The 14,944-nt window shown below is 34.7% G+C and overlaps 1 protein-coding gene across 3 annotated transcripts in view; it reads left to right on the plus strand.

Annotated features, from left to right (window-relative positions):
- The window catches only part of Map2 (microtubule associated protein 2), a 288,875-nt gene that overhangs the window by 123,214 nt on the left and 150,717 nt on the right, over positions 1-14,944 (plus strand). The gene's annotated exons all lie outside the window — the stretch shown is intronic.

Raw genomic sequence — 14,944 nt, forward strand, 5'->3', positions numbered from 1 at the left:
GTAAAGGCTTTTAAAAAATGCCTAGTCTTTAGTAAGAAGCTGTTCAAAGTTTCATGTTATTATTGATTGAGATCCCTAAGAACAGCCCTCCTTTAGAAATCATCAGAATCTGAATTAGGATTAAGGACACCCCCATGGCCATCACCTTGCTCTCTTTCCTTGGAATAGTTCTCTGGCTCAATTCCTCTGGCTCTTTCAAACTAAATCAGATGTGTGCCTGGAATTTCCCAGTTTCCAGAGCCACTCCCAAGCTATACACACCAAGTAAGTAAGCGTTCATCAGGACGTCTCCCCTTGCCTGTGCTGGCTGTGCTGCCTCTAGTCCCGACAGAGGGTTTGTTCCTCCGCCATGATAAAAGTCTGTGAAAGCTAAAGGAATGTTGCATTTTAATCTGACACAACAGGTGTCATGGTCACCTTATGGTTGCTTTGCTGTTGAAAGAATAAATCCTTTTTCTGTGACTACCTGTTCACAAGCATCCAGGAGTAATCTTGACTTAAATGATAGAAATATGGTGACCCTGGATGGGGAAGGCAACATAATTGTGTGGGCAACATTTATAGACTCTATTTAAAGTACATATCATGAATATAGCTTTGAAATCTTCTTTTTATTATCATTTGTCTTTTAATAGTCAATAGTAAATGAAGGTCAGGTAATCTAAAAATGTCCTTAATTAGAGCATTTCTTTTTCCTGGATTTTACCTGTTATTACTGATTGCAGCTAATAAAAATGAGATAATAAGAAAGGGAAAATTAATAGAAAAGATAAGGGGAAAGCATAAAATATCATGTCCTTTAAAAATGAATTTCTAATTTTAATTTAATCTTTCAGAGTAGAAGACATTGATATAATTTATCATTAGTTTGTTCTGATTTAATTCACTATACTTTGTACACAAATTCATATTCACACTTAGTTTGATCTCTGCACTCCATATTTTGGAACCTGTTGGTTTGATTTGCACAAGAGACAAATACCTTTGCATATGGTAAGGAAAAAAATGTATCCAGTTATCTTGTTTTTAAAACTATATTCCATGAATTACAGTAATTCCAGTGGCACCAGAATTACCTGGGCTGGTTAAAAAATGCATAGATTCCTGAATCTTGATTTTAGTCCAACTCTATGCAATCCAGAAATAATATGTGAGCCATAGCTATGGGTTACAATCACAGTGTTTTCCCCATAGAGGATGCTGGGTAAGTGATGGCATGGTCTTACCTCCTCACCTGCTGATATCTTTGTTGTTTTGAAACACAGGTGCAAAGAATTGAGCTCCTTCTAATCCTCATTTTTTTTTTTTTTGGCACATCATCCTCAGGTTAAGTCACTTTTCTGCCTTCATGTTATTTTAACTGTTTTCCTTTCGCCTCTGTGTTCTCTGCATTCCTCTCCCCTACAAGGCCCCATCAGTTTGCTTGATGTGTATATCTCTTCCTGATAGAGATGCCATTCCACTCACTATGGCTGTGGGGTCCCCTAGTTCAAACCAACAACTGCACAGGACTCCAGGACTTCTCCAACAACGTCTGACTTGTATCTGTGCTCCTTGCTGTGGGTATCTGGTTGTCTTTAGCTCTGACCACCATAAACACCAAGTTCAACCACTTCATACATGTTTGCTGTGTGGCTCATTCCCTAGTGATTAGGTCTTGGGAATACTCTCACTGTTAAATCTGCTTTTAAATCTGGACTTTAAAAACCTTTCTTCATTGATGGTGCTTTAAGCTGGCCAGATAACAGATATTGGGAGGAATTGCAAACTCAATGGGAAATGTCTTTCAATTACACTATGGAATGACATATCTGAATTCCTGCTAATGAGTTATTTCTAGCTATGATTTATATGTTCTTAAAAATATCAGTCATAGGTACTTTCTAACTCAAAGTTGTTTTTCTTTCACTCACATTTAGCATACCAATTTGTGAACTGGCTCTCTGGAGCCATTAGCTTTTTGTTAACCAGCCTACATTACTAAGAAAGTGTGATAGAAAGTCACAAATCCATCTTCAGTAGTTTAAAACATGAGTCCTTTGTTAGAGAGCATTATTTCTTAATGCAATATGCACTCAATTCAAAGGTCATAATTAAAGATTGTTTTATAATGTCTGTGAGCAGTATTAGCATCAGGGTCTCTGGATCAAAAAGCTATTTTTGAATCTCTTAACTAGTGCACAGACATCTGAAAAGAAAATTATTCTAAGCAAAGTTTTATTTATTTATTTTTTAAACATAAGCAACCAAGCATTTAACCTAAAGAATACAACCAGCCAGTCAATAGTAATGAAATACTTTGTGTCTGTTTTTCAGTCTCCCTTCTTTGGCACCTTCTGGTTGTGCATGCCCAGGCCATAGGCATATTGAGGGTGACATTCTCTGTTTCCAAGATAATCTTCACGATAGGATGCACTTAATTTATGCTGTTGATGAGACTGGACAGAACTTATTTACATATCATCAATACATGTGTGTCCCGAGTAGAGAGCCAAGCATCCAAATTAAAATATTCCCTGTCAAGGATTTGCTGTATCCAGCAAATTCTGGAGTAATGCTGATCGCAGGTGGTGGGTGAATATTGATCCTGTGCAGAATTTATAAGGCTGTATCGGAGGGCATTGTGAAACCTAAGATTTCTTTAGAACAATGTGTCTGTTTAAAACCACTCTCATTCAGACCCAGCTGGGCATTTGGTAATGCCAGCCACTGAATATGATCTTTCAAGTGCCTCAGCCTGCTTCACCTGTCTGACTGGCTCACTGGTTTATAAATGAAACCCTATTTGCTTCCAACACTCTTACGCCTGCAACTCTTCTGTATCAATCTCCCTCATTCTTGCTTTTCCTTTTGATCTGAGTGTCTTGACTCTCCTAACACACACTATCAGTTTTCATTCACTTCCTTTTCTCAAGTGATGCTCAGATAGTATACTTAGCATTCTGTGCTATTTTATCACCCTCATTAACCCCACCCTTTTTCCAGTTTTCTCTGTCATAGAATAGTTTCTTTTTCATTGCTCTTACCTTTGAACTGAATGTCATGAGTGTCAGTTCTTCAAGATTTCTCTTTGTGCATTCTTTGTGCATTTCTTAATGCGGGCTTCATGTCCTCTACTCTCATCAGCCAATCAATCAATCTTACACTTTATTGAGCAACCCAAAATTAAAATAAGAAATTATAACAAGATTATAAGGCGCCTTTGCCCTCTAGAAAAAAATCTGTTATTGAGGCATCTCTGGGTTTTTTCTAATATGCCGTCTGTGTGCTCTTAGGTGTTGCAACAGAAAGTAACTGTAAATTGAAATTTGATTCCCTTTATTTCTTTAGTTCTTCTAGTTTAAAAGTAAATAAATACAATGCTAGCATACTATATACAATGTCTACCATAAAACATATTTTCTCCCCATTTTTATTCAATTTTTCTACTCCACATCCACAAAGCAAATTAACATTATTTATTGTGTACCTATGTAAAATGTATATATCAGTGCTGGGCATGCCTATAATCCCTCCTGTTTGGGGGGCATTGGCAGGAGGTTTGCAATTTCAAGGCCATCCTCAGTGATTTAGTGAGGCCTTGAGCAACTTGGCAAGACCGTGTCTCAAAATAAAAAAATAAAGGGGCTAGGGAGTGTGGCTCAGTGATGAAGTGCCCCTGGGTTCAATCCTCAGTACAGCAAAAATAAACAGACACAAAAACCTAAGAACCTATCAGATATTATAAGAAAAAGAATGTAAAACACATGTATTTTTGCTCTCAACTATCATGAAACCAAACATCAGTATCAATGAAAGTGTTTCTAAATGATTCCTTAAATATTTTCCTGGTTTTCTGCCCGTGATCTTCAAGACTTTGGGGTAAAAAGAAGAGTTGGAAAGGGTAGGTAAAACAAAGAGAATGGGAAGGCGAGGGAAAGAGAAAAACAAAACACAAGAGTATAGCAATTTAAGAAAAAATGTTAGTAGTCCTTGGGGATGTGGAAATTTCTCTCCCAAACAGAACCATTAGCTCAGATTCTTGCAGTGGCTATTTTTGCAATCTATGTGAAATATAAATCAAAATAGATGGAAAACTAGAAAAAAAAATCTTTGACTTTTAAAAAATATTAAATGAAACACTCTTATTTCTTTAATTACATGTTTGTTATTAGAAACAAAATTTAAAAAGTCACAAAACTATGGAAAATGGTAGTGTAAATATATTGTAAGTTCATATTTTGACTTTCTAATCAACTTGATGATACTGTTGAAGGAATATTCATATACAGCTAGATAATGTATAGTATTTTTTTATTTAAAAACCAGAATATGTTTTACCTAAAATCCTTTGTAGCTTAGAAATCTGATGATAAGGCAAGAAATGAAATTTTAATAGAAATAAACTATTCCCACATACTATTCTAGTTCCTCTTTTTTCTTAAACAAGCAAAGAATTTGATACTTATCATCTATATTCTTTGGTTTCAATATATGAGAATTAGGAGCTTTAATGCATTTTAGATGTACCATTGGATGCATTCAAATTGTGTAATTCTGTTTCATGGAAAATATCTATAAATACCTTTGTAGCCAGTTATGTGTCTCCTTATCTCTGATGTAACCCTGATATAAGGACTACAGGAAGAAGTAAGAGAGGGACTAAGAATTAACATGTAATTCTTAGTGGCCATCACCTTAATACCTTGTCCCATAAACAGAATAAACATGGATCTCATACATTTTGGGGGCATGGATTTGAGGTATTCATGAAATAACAGACACATCTTCAGAAATCATTCTATATATGATATGGCACTTATTAAACCTTCAAAACAGGGAGTTTATTATTTGAATTGGAAATATCAAAGAATGAAAGAAAATGCTATATGATCTTGCAGAATTGAGACCTTCTCAGAGTGATCTGGTAATTTGACGGTCACACAGGACCTCATTCAAATGGAATGCACCAGCTGACTTCTCCAGTACTCCTCCTCTCCAGATCTTTGTTGCTGAGGATTGAGGAATAACAGGAGTTTTGAATATTGAGATAAATGTATTTTTAAAGCTCAGAAAAGAGTACACAGGATAACTCCTTTGACCAGTTTTCAAAAAGAAATCAGAAATTTATATCTAATGCCATGCAGTGTAGCATTTGATTTTGTAGCATTTGAGCTTTTGCTCACACAGTCTTCCTGTAAAGTGTAATGGCCCCACTCGTGTAGGCATTTGATAAAATGAAGGTTCATTTCCTGAGTCTAGGAAGATCAGCCAAGAAATTCATGACTCATGAAGACGGTTGTGCTTGACTATTACATGAAAATTTTGTTTAGTAAAAAATTTTTCCACACTAATTTTCCTTCATGGCTTGCCCATTTCTCCTGCAAATATGGCCTGTCTATAGACTTGTACAGCCAATAGTGAAGAAACCATTGTATATCAACTTTTAGGTCCCTAAGAGATGGAGATAAATTTGCAAGTTGTAACTAAGAATTCACAAGCAGATAAGAAAAAGTGCCAGGAGAATTTTTATATTATTAAATAAATATTTTAAAAGCCTGAAGTAAAGGGTAATATACTCAAAATGGCTATCTATGCCAAAGATGAAAACCTGAAACTTATATATTTAAGTAGTTATCCAAGACTCAAACTAAAAGAAATACTTATACCTCGTTTGTCTTGTGATCTCTGGACTCAGAATTAAAACTTTGGGGGAGGAAATTATGGATTTTTAATATGAGTTTTATTGTTTTGATTTCAATCACTTATGCAAGTATTAATTAATAGTTATTGAATATTGTGTACCAGTTGTGTACCAGACCCATTTCCACATATTTGGGGCATATTAGTGAATGAAACAGTCAAAAAGTTATGAATTCATGAAGTTTGCAGGTGAATAAGGAGAGACAACAAAAATTAGCATAACAAGTAAGTTATGTAGTATGTGAGAAAGTGAACAGTATAATGCAAAATAGGATAAAAGAGATTGGGAGTTGAAATTACAAATTGCAATATTAGATAGGATGGTTTGGTGAAGCCTCATGAAGAAGGAAAAATTTGAGACAAGAATTAATGAAGAGAAAAATATAGATTTTTGGAAGAAAAGTGTCCCACACCCAAATGTAACTATGAAACATTTTTAAGGTATACAGGCATAGACTATATAATATGATTTTGATACAATATTTTCTGATGTAACACTTGAGATTCCCTATGACATCTGATGATTTTAAACTTGATAAAATAAATAGAGGGGAGTGATTTTATTATAACTTGTACTTTATTATTATCATCATCTATATTCTAAGATATGGAGTGATTTCAACAATATGTTTAAAAACAAATATCCAAGTTCAAATTATCAAATAATGAAGTTCTTTAAAACAAGACAAGCATACTTCTTACCCACATGACTCTGTATTTTCTGAATAGGCCAGAAAGGTTGAAAGCAAAATTATGATGTCTTTCTCAACTATAGGAATACTTAAGTTCATATGTATATTATTTAAGTATGAACTGATAGAATCTGAAATTATTCTGAAAGTAAAAATCTAAATTCTAGCCTTATGTCTTTTATGCACAGCCTACTTATGTAATATGTAGTCTGTCTTAAAATGGAAATTCTTAATTCTATGTTTAATTTCTCTCTTCCTCTTCTGATATGTTACCAGTGTAAATGAAAAATTCTTAGTTTTATGTTTAATTTATCTCTTTCTCTTCTTATACTTTATAAATGTTAGGCTGAATTACAAATTAATTGGCTCAGAAGTCTAGGGAGTGGATTTCTCCTCTACCACTTACCAGCTGTATGTCCTTGGGCACATTACTAAATCTAATTGGGCCTATTTCCTTAACTGTAAAATACAGGTTTACAACTCAGAATTTTGTTGAGTAAAATAGCTTACATAAAAGGGTTGGCACATTATAGGTATTTAGTCTTTTTTTTTTTTTTTGTACCAGGTATTGAACTCAGTGTGCTCGACCACTGAGCAACCCAGCCCTATTTTGTATTTTATTTAGAGATAGGGTCTCACTGAGTTGTTTAGCACCTCGCTTTTGCTAAGGCTGGCTTTGAACTTGTTATCCTCCTGCCTCAGCCTCCCAAGCCACTGGGATTAGATGTGTGTGCCACTGCACCTGGCTATTTAGTCATTTTTAACAGAATCACATCCCAAGCTTTTTAAATCAGCCAATATTACATTAAACAACTGAATTTAAAAATCTGAAAACCAGTCCAAAGCCACATATAAGGATACATTATAGTATCATGGTGATTTTTCTTATCTTCTCTCTCTCTCTCTTTGGTATCATGGGATTCTGAGAAAGTAAAGAGTTTTGTGGTAGTATGTACTGTGAAAATTTTGGAAGCCATTATGAAACAGGCATAATTTAAATGAAACAGAGAGGAAGTATAAGCTTTGGATTGGAAGAGAGGATGAATCCTAAAATATACTAGTTATTACAGTGAGCATTGAAAGACAAAGGTTTCTTATGAAATTAGCAATGTTGAAAGCACCTTAACTGTCCATTCTTTTGCCAAAACAGTAGTTCAATAAGAGCTGCTACAAGACAGTTTCATTTGTTGAAATGTTTCTAAAATACATATTATACTTGTTCTTATTGTTTTTCAGAGTTGCATTTATTAAAAGCCAATGTAAAGTATCCTCTTCATACCAAGGAAAATGTTCCTTTACAATTGATTTATTTAACATATAAAGAATCATCATATTGTCTTCATTTATGCTGCTGTGGTTACATGGCATGTTTAAAATATCTGCAAAATATCTGCTTAGACCAAAACCCTTGTGTGTAACATTCACTACAGATTCTAAAACTTGCTGCGAAAAAAAAAAAAAGTTCATGTACCAAAGACACCATAATGTTTATTATAGTTATTTTTAGAGTTGAGGCTTAAGATAGGTTAGTAGGGTGCACATTTTCTGATTCCCTGCCATCCCCCCAAGTCACTACCATCCAGGTCAAGAAGGCATGGTATCTCTTCCAGGTCAATACATCTTCCTGCTCCCACAAAGGTAAACACCATTCTGACTTCTGTCTCTAAGTATTTGTTTTGTCTGTCCTTGAATGTCATATAAATGGATTAATATACAATGTCCTCTTTTGTGTCTGTTTTTTTCACTAATATTATGCTGTGAGATTCATCTATGCAGTTGTATGTAATAGTAATTGTTTCCTTTTCTTTTTGTATATGTAGTAATCCATTATATGAATGTACCACAATCTATTGATGAGAATTTTGGTGGTTTCCAATTTTATCCTGTTATGATTAGGCTACTGACAGTATGTTTGTAAGTTTGTGTATAAGCAAGTAATTACTCATTTCTACCTAGAAGTAGAGTTACTGGGTCATAAGATAGACATGCATTTAACTTTACTAGACACAGCAACAATTTTAAAAAGGGATTGTAGTAATTTACAATCCCACCAGGTATATGTGAGTTCCAGTTATTCTACCATTATCATTTTCTTTTCAGCCTCTGAAAAGCATTTTATTCCCAACATAGTTCTTAATGTATAATGAGATTATGACTTGATGAATTGAAGTAACAATTATTTTCATTATTATAGTTCACGTGACTTTTTTTAAAGGAATTTTTAAAAAGAACTTTGGTAAAAGTGTCTCAGCAGAATAGAACTTTGGGTACATACATTTCCTTAGCCTAGAGGGTAATGGCTTAGAAAAATATAGCTTTTAAGCTAACTATTTCACTAAATTGCTGTCAGAATTTGAGAACTGACAATAAGAAAAACCTCTCTCATTCTCTCTCTGTCTTGCTATTTACATCATCCTATTAACTTCCCCTTGATAAGTGAAATAAAAATACCGTTGCAATAAAAAATAAAAAGAGAAAATTATTTCTAAAATTTCTTGTGCAAAAATTTACAGTGAAATGTGAATATTTGCAAAGTTTCAAGTGGTACATAATCAGCCTGACAAGGTGACACAAGTCTATAATCCCAGCTACTCGGGAGGCTGATGCTAGAGAATCACAAGTTTGAGGCCAGCATAGGCAACTTAGCAGGACCTTGTTTCAAAATAAAAAAATAAAAAGGACTGGGGATTCCCAACAGCTCCGGATGCTGAGACAGGAGAATAATGTTCAAAGCCAGTCTCAGCAAAGCAACTCAGTGAAATCCTGTCTAAATAAAATACAAAATAGGGCTGGGATGTGCCTCAGTGGTTGAGTGTCCCTGAGTTCAATCCCCAGTATAACCCCACCCCACCCCCAAAAAAGGACTGGGGATTTAACTCAGTGGTAGAGCATTTACGTAGCATTTATGAAGTCCTGAGTCCAATCCCCAGTACCACTGCCAAATAATAGATAGATAGATAGATAGATAGATAGATAAAGTGAATAATCCAAAAATAATTTGGAATGTATTTTATACTTACATGTAAATAAGTATATAATGGTTTTTAGAGAAAATCATCACACTAAGATTTAAAATGGGATTGCAAAGCCAAACTCCTATCATGATGATGCAAAAGGATTAAAGCCCGATTCAGGAGCAATAGGAAAGTGGTCAAGTTATTTTATCTTAATCTTCACTGTACTTGCTTAGAATAAATTCTTCCTTCCCACTGCAGACCAAGTCTAATAGAAATCACAGTGAAAATATAAGATGCCCACGAGTGACCCATATGTCAGTTTGCTCTTTGCTTCTTTATAAATATACTTTCTTTCTGATTCATTCTTCATCTAAGTTCAGTCAAGATGACTGAATATTTTTGTTTAAAATATTTCCCACAAGGTTATATGTGTATGAGAGGATTAAAACAAATATAAAGTAAGGCAAATAATTATAGGACTTGGAGGACAAACAATATCAATCTCTTTTGAAGCATTAACAAAGTAAATAGTCCATCTCATGGCATATATCTTGAAAAGTAAACAAGAGTGAATGCACAGTGCTAATGAATGTAGCCTATCTCCAATTGCAACAAAGAGAATTTGGGACAAGATGAGAGTGATTTGGGATTCTATTTTTGTTGGAAAATTTCCCCCCTTCTTTTACATCAAACTCTTCTACATAAGTTTCTCAACCTATTGGTCATCTTAATATTTATAACTGGTAATTCAGCTGTGGAGTTAATAATTTGTATAGTTTGTTAATAAAACCATGTGAGTGATTTATGTAAATTGTGTGTGTGTGTGTGTGTGTGTGTGTGTGTAGTGATAGTCTTTTAACTCCTGACCATTCTTGATCACATAAATCAGACATCCTCTAGGGCCTGTCTTTCACTGAGGAAATCATGCTAATCCATTCTCTCATGTGCACACTTATTTAAGTTATTGAGATCTGGAGACCAACTGCTGAATAAAAAAAAGTGTCTTGTTGATTTGCAGATCCTCAAATGAATCAGAGCCTCATGGCCTTAAATCAACAGCCTTTGGAACCATGCTTCTAAGAACTGGTAGTAATCAGGAAGTTGTCACAGATTGAGTTTGAAACTTGTCATATTTTAATTAGTAGCCACAGAATTCCAAGACTTGCTGTTTAGAGACTACAGCGTTTACTAGTTTGTTATTTTAATTTTGAATTTCATGAAGATATATTTCATGTGACATGGAAGTCACCCATATAAGTGTATACAGTTCAGTGACTTTTAGTGTATTCAGAATTGAGCAAACATCACCACTATCTATTTTTAGAACAGTATCACCCCCCCCCCCCCCCCAGCCAAAAAAAAAAACCCACCTAGTAAGAGACACTCTCAATTCCTTCTGCCCCAGCCTCTGGTGACCACTAATATACTTTCTGTTTTCTATGGATTTGGCTATTCTAGGCATTTCATATAAATTGAATGATATAATATATGGGGCTTTTTATAACTGGTTCCTTTCAATTTATTATGTTCTTGAGGTTCATTTATGTTGTAGAATGTATCAGAACTTCATTATTTTTATTGTCAAATAATATTCTATTATGTGATATACCACATTTTAGATTTTAATCATTAATATTTTTGCTTTAAAAATAATAATTGTTTGCATTTGGGGGAACAATGTGATTTGTTATTTTTAACAGTACAGCTCTATTACCTATTGGTTTTCATATTGCATATCTGATTTCTAGATTTGTTCATCTTACATATCTGCTATTTTGTGTCCTCTGACTTACATCTCCTATATCCTCTTTGTGTCATTCTGCTCCTGCCCCTGATAATTAGTGCTCTTTTTCTCTAACTCTGTACATTTGATTTCTCTTTTAGATCCCATATTTAAGAGAGATCATATAATAGTTTTCTTTCTTTGTCTGGCTTATTTCACTTACCATGATGTCCTTGGCTCATCTATGTTGTGGCAAATGGCAAGATATTGTTCTTTTGGGGGTTGAATAATATTCGTGTGTGTGTGTGTGTATACACTTTTTTAATCCATTATGAAACAGTGGACACTTTGGCTATTTCCATACCTTGGGCTGCTATTAAAAAATGCTGCAATAAATTTGGAAGTCACTTTGTATAATTTGTGCTACTCAATTCTGCATTGTTTTATAGTTTCTCTGGGTGTTAGTCTGAACCATGTGAAATTGCCATTTTATAAGTAAAAAAATCATAGACTTTCAGCAGTCTTTCCATTCAGATTGTGTTAATTATGACACTTATTCCTTTGTTTTTTGGGGGTGGGGGAGGTGGGGTCTATTAGAGCACCATATTCTTTTGTGTGGACCAACTTTGTTGAAGGAAGCAACATTTTCTGTAGTTAAATAAGACCAGACAGTGTTCAATGAATTGGGGTATCATAATAATTTGCAAAGTACTTAAATATCTGCCCATGATATTTAGAATAACTCCAACTTAAGGGTACTAGTAACTATCATTATTATTTCTACTATCAATTTTTTAAAAGTATAGATTACAGTATATATGGCCATCTTTTTATAAAGTCCTTCCAAACTATCTGGACCTTGACACAACATTAATTAATTCATTGTTCTAATTTAATCTTAAAATCTAAAAATTAAAATTTAGCATATTTTAACATCAATAAATGACAAAAACTTTCTGAGCATTTTAAAAATGAGAGCCCTCAGCCAGGTACTTTGTGGAATTTAAGGAAAGTAGGAGACAAATCTATTTTAAATAAATTTATATTCAAAATATTGATTCTATTGCAATGGGTGGTTTATACTACAAATAAAAGGTGATAATATCCATAAGGAAACTGAACATAGAGAATAGAATGAGCAGTATGGAATAGAAAAACTTTTCTTGTGTTTGAACACTCTGTTTCCTCCACTAGTGACATTTTCACATTCACTCATTGAAAAAATATTTTTGAGTGCCAGTATATTTTAGGTATTGTTTTAGGTACTTTGTATTTGCCCATAAAGATGGCTGTCCTCATGGAATTAGCATGAGGTAATAAATAGTAAACATACTCAAAAAGAAAACTTTATGGTAGGACGAGTGCCATGGAAGAAAGAAAGAAAAATGGAATAGATCATGAGAGGGCATGGCCACCATCTTTATTATAGTGGTCAGGAAAGCTTTGGTTGGAAAGATGATATGAGCAACAGCTCCAAGGAGAGAAGGAAGGAAGATCCATTGTTCATTCCCAAAGAATTTAAAGACTGATGCACAAATACACAGTCCAGTATGTTTAGGGAGTGAAACCAAAGGTCTTCCAGAAGAGCCATGGAAGTGAGCTAACTGAATCTTGGAATATGGTGGAATCAGATTCTTCCAGATAGCTCTGGGAGGAAGCTGTAGCTAAGGGCAGAGTCAGAGTGTCTCATCAAAGTGAGAGAGAGAGGTGTGAAGTTAGTTTTCTGTTTACTTGCATATTTTCTCTACTATCTTTGAAGTTCCTTGAGGAGAAAATGCTGTTCCCCTTTGTTTCCTATTCCTGGAATCTGTGCAGTGTCTGAAATACCTGTGGGTGTGCCATTACAAAGGGCTACATGAATTGACTACGGAGGCTAAGTCCTGGGCTAAAACAGGAGTGGGGAGGAGGCAGCACCATTTAGGCTCATAGGCATAAATTATAGCAGCTTAAACTTCACAGAAGTCTTTCAATTGCTTGTCATCTTTTATTCTTAGAATATGACATACTTTAGGACAGTAATTATATTTTACACATAGTGCTTACTACATGATGGAAGCAAATGGGGGAAAAAGAAAAAGAAAAGAAAAATAGACCAATTCATCCTCGTTTACTGAACCTGGTTTTTTTTTTTTTCTTAAATATGAAATGACTTCCAGATAGTATTTAATGATTTTTGGAAGCTATGCTATTGTTTAGACTGACCAGGACTATTATGTATGCTTTATGAGATCCTGATAGAATATAATTCATATTTAAATAAATTAATCTCATGCATCAAAATTTGAATTTGGAAGTGGACTGTTGACAATATATTAAAATAAAACATTCACTGTGAAAAATCACCTTATTGTCCAAAGTCACTGAAGAAAGATGGACATTGAACAGAAAGATCATATTTAAAGGGACACCTTTTAGGGGAGGAAGAATCCTAACCAGCTGTGGGATTTACTAACTTCTGAAATCCCTTGTAATCATTACCTATGGCAATCATAAATAATTTTTAACAAATTTATTTTTTTTTTCACTGAAGTACGAAGGGAAAGGATGGTGGTGGTGGCAGCCACTGTGTTGTTGACCTTTGAAAACACAATATGACCCTACCTATAGATGAGCTAACCTAAAATTGATGAATTATATGAACTGAATATTGAAAGAAAACTTTCTCTTTTTAATTTTCTTTTTTGGTACTGGGGATTGAACCCAGGGCCTTGCATAGGGTTGGCATATGCTCTACCTCTAAGCTACCTACCCCAGGACTGGGGTTGTGGCTCTGTGGTAGAGCACACACCTAGTGTGTGTGAGGTGCTGGGTTCAATCCTCAGCACCATATATGAATAAATAAAAAATAAAGATATTGTGTCCACCTACAACTAAAAAAATAAGTTACCTACCCCATCCTGAAAGGACTCTGAAAGAAAATAAAAACAGAATAGATCATCAAGGTCAAAATCCTAGTCGCAATTGTTACTGGGTAATTCAAAAAATTTTTTGATAAATATTGCGCCCTCCAGTGGTTGTTTTAGATTAACAACTCTCGCCCCCCCTTGTTTTACCTGGGCTTGATTTTCCAGCTGCATGGTTTTAGATAACTCCAAGAAGGTTCACACTGTCTATACCTAGGAGAAGCCTGGGGAGGCTGGCTCAGTTTGATCGTCCAATTTCATGCTTGCAGAAAGAATGACGCAAGTTATGATGGATGCCCACTGTATGATGATTAAGCTCAGGTCCAACAAGCAAGGTCCACAAAAGGGCAATCATGCTTGATTCATCTGATTGTCAGACTGGAAATGAAAGAAAAGCTGTTGACATAATTACCCCAGATTTTTCAGACCTCAAGTACAATCCAGCACAGATATTAAGCAAAGCTAGTTCTCAGGATGATTGCAATGTGTTTTAAACAGGAAGATTACTGCTTTAGCAAATAAAAGGTTTACAAAATCAAAGACAAAGGATGTTTCTGGAATATGTCTTGCCTAAAGACACATGAGAGAAAAAGGGAAAGAAAGTCCCTTGATGAGAGAAGACAAGAAATGGACTGAATCAGGAAGCAAGGCTGGTCCTTGAGACTCCCAGGGCCTCAGATTTCTCACCTATGAAACAAAGGCTGTGGGCTAAGCTGAGTGGTCTCCATGAATCTAGCCTATGAACAGAGAGACAAGGAGAGACAGGATTGATCTCATACAAAAGAGCCAAAATGTGAATATTTATGAAAGCAAAATTAGCTAGTGATTAAAAAAGAAAGAACAGTCCCAGCAGGAGAATGCAAATTCATTTTAATCAATTCAAAATAAAACATAAAACTGATACAGTTCTTTCAAGAAGGAAAGAATGAAGCATATCGTTTTGTCTCTAAATTTCCTCTACTGTGGTCTTATTCCCTCTTCTCTATC

Source organism: Marmota marmota, unplaced genomic scaffold (genome assembly GCF_001458135.2).
Source record: "Marmota marmota marmota unplaced genomic scaffold, marMar, whole genome shotgun sequence".
Classification (NCBI taxonomy): domain Eukaryota; kingdom Metazoa; phylum Chordata; class Mammalia; order Rodentia; family Sciuridae; genus Marmota; species Marmota marmota.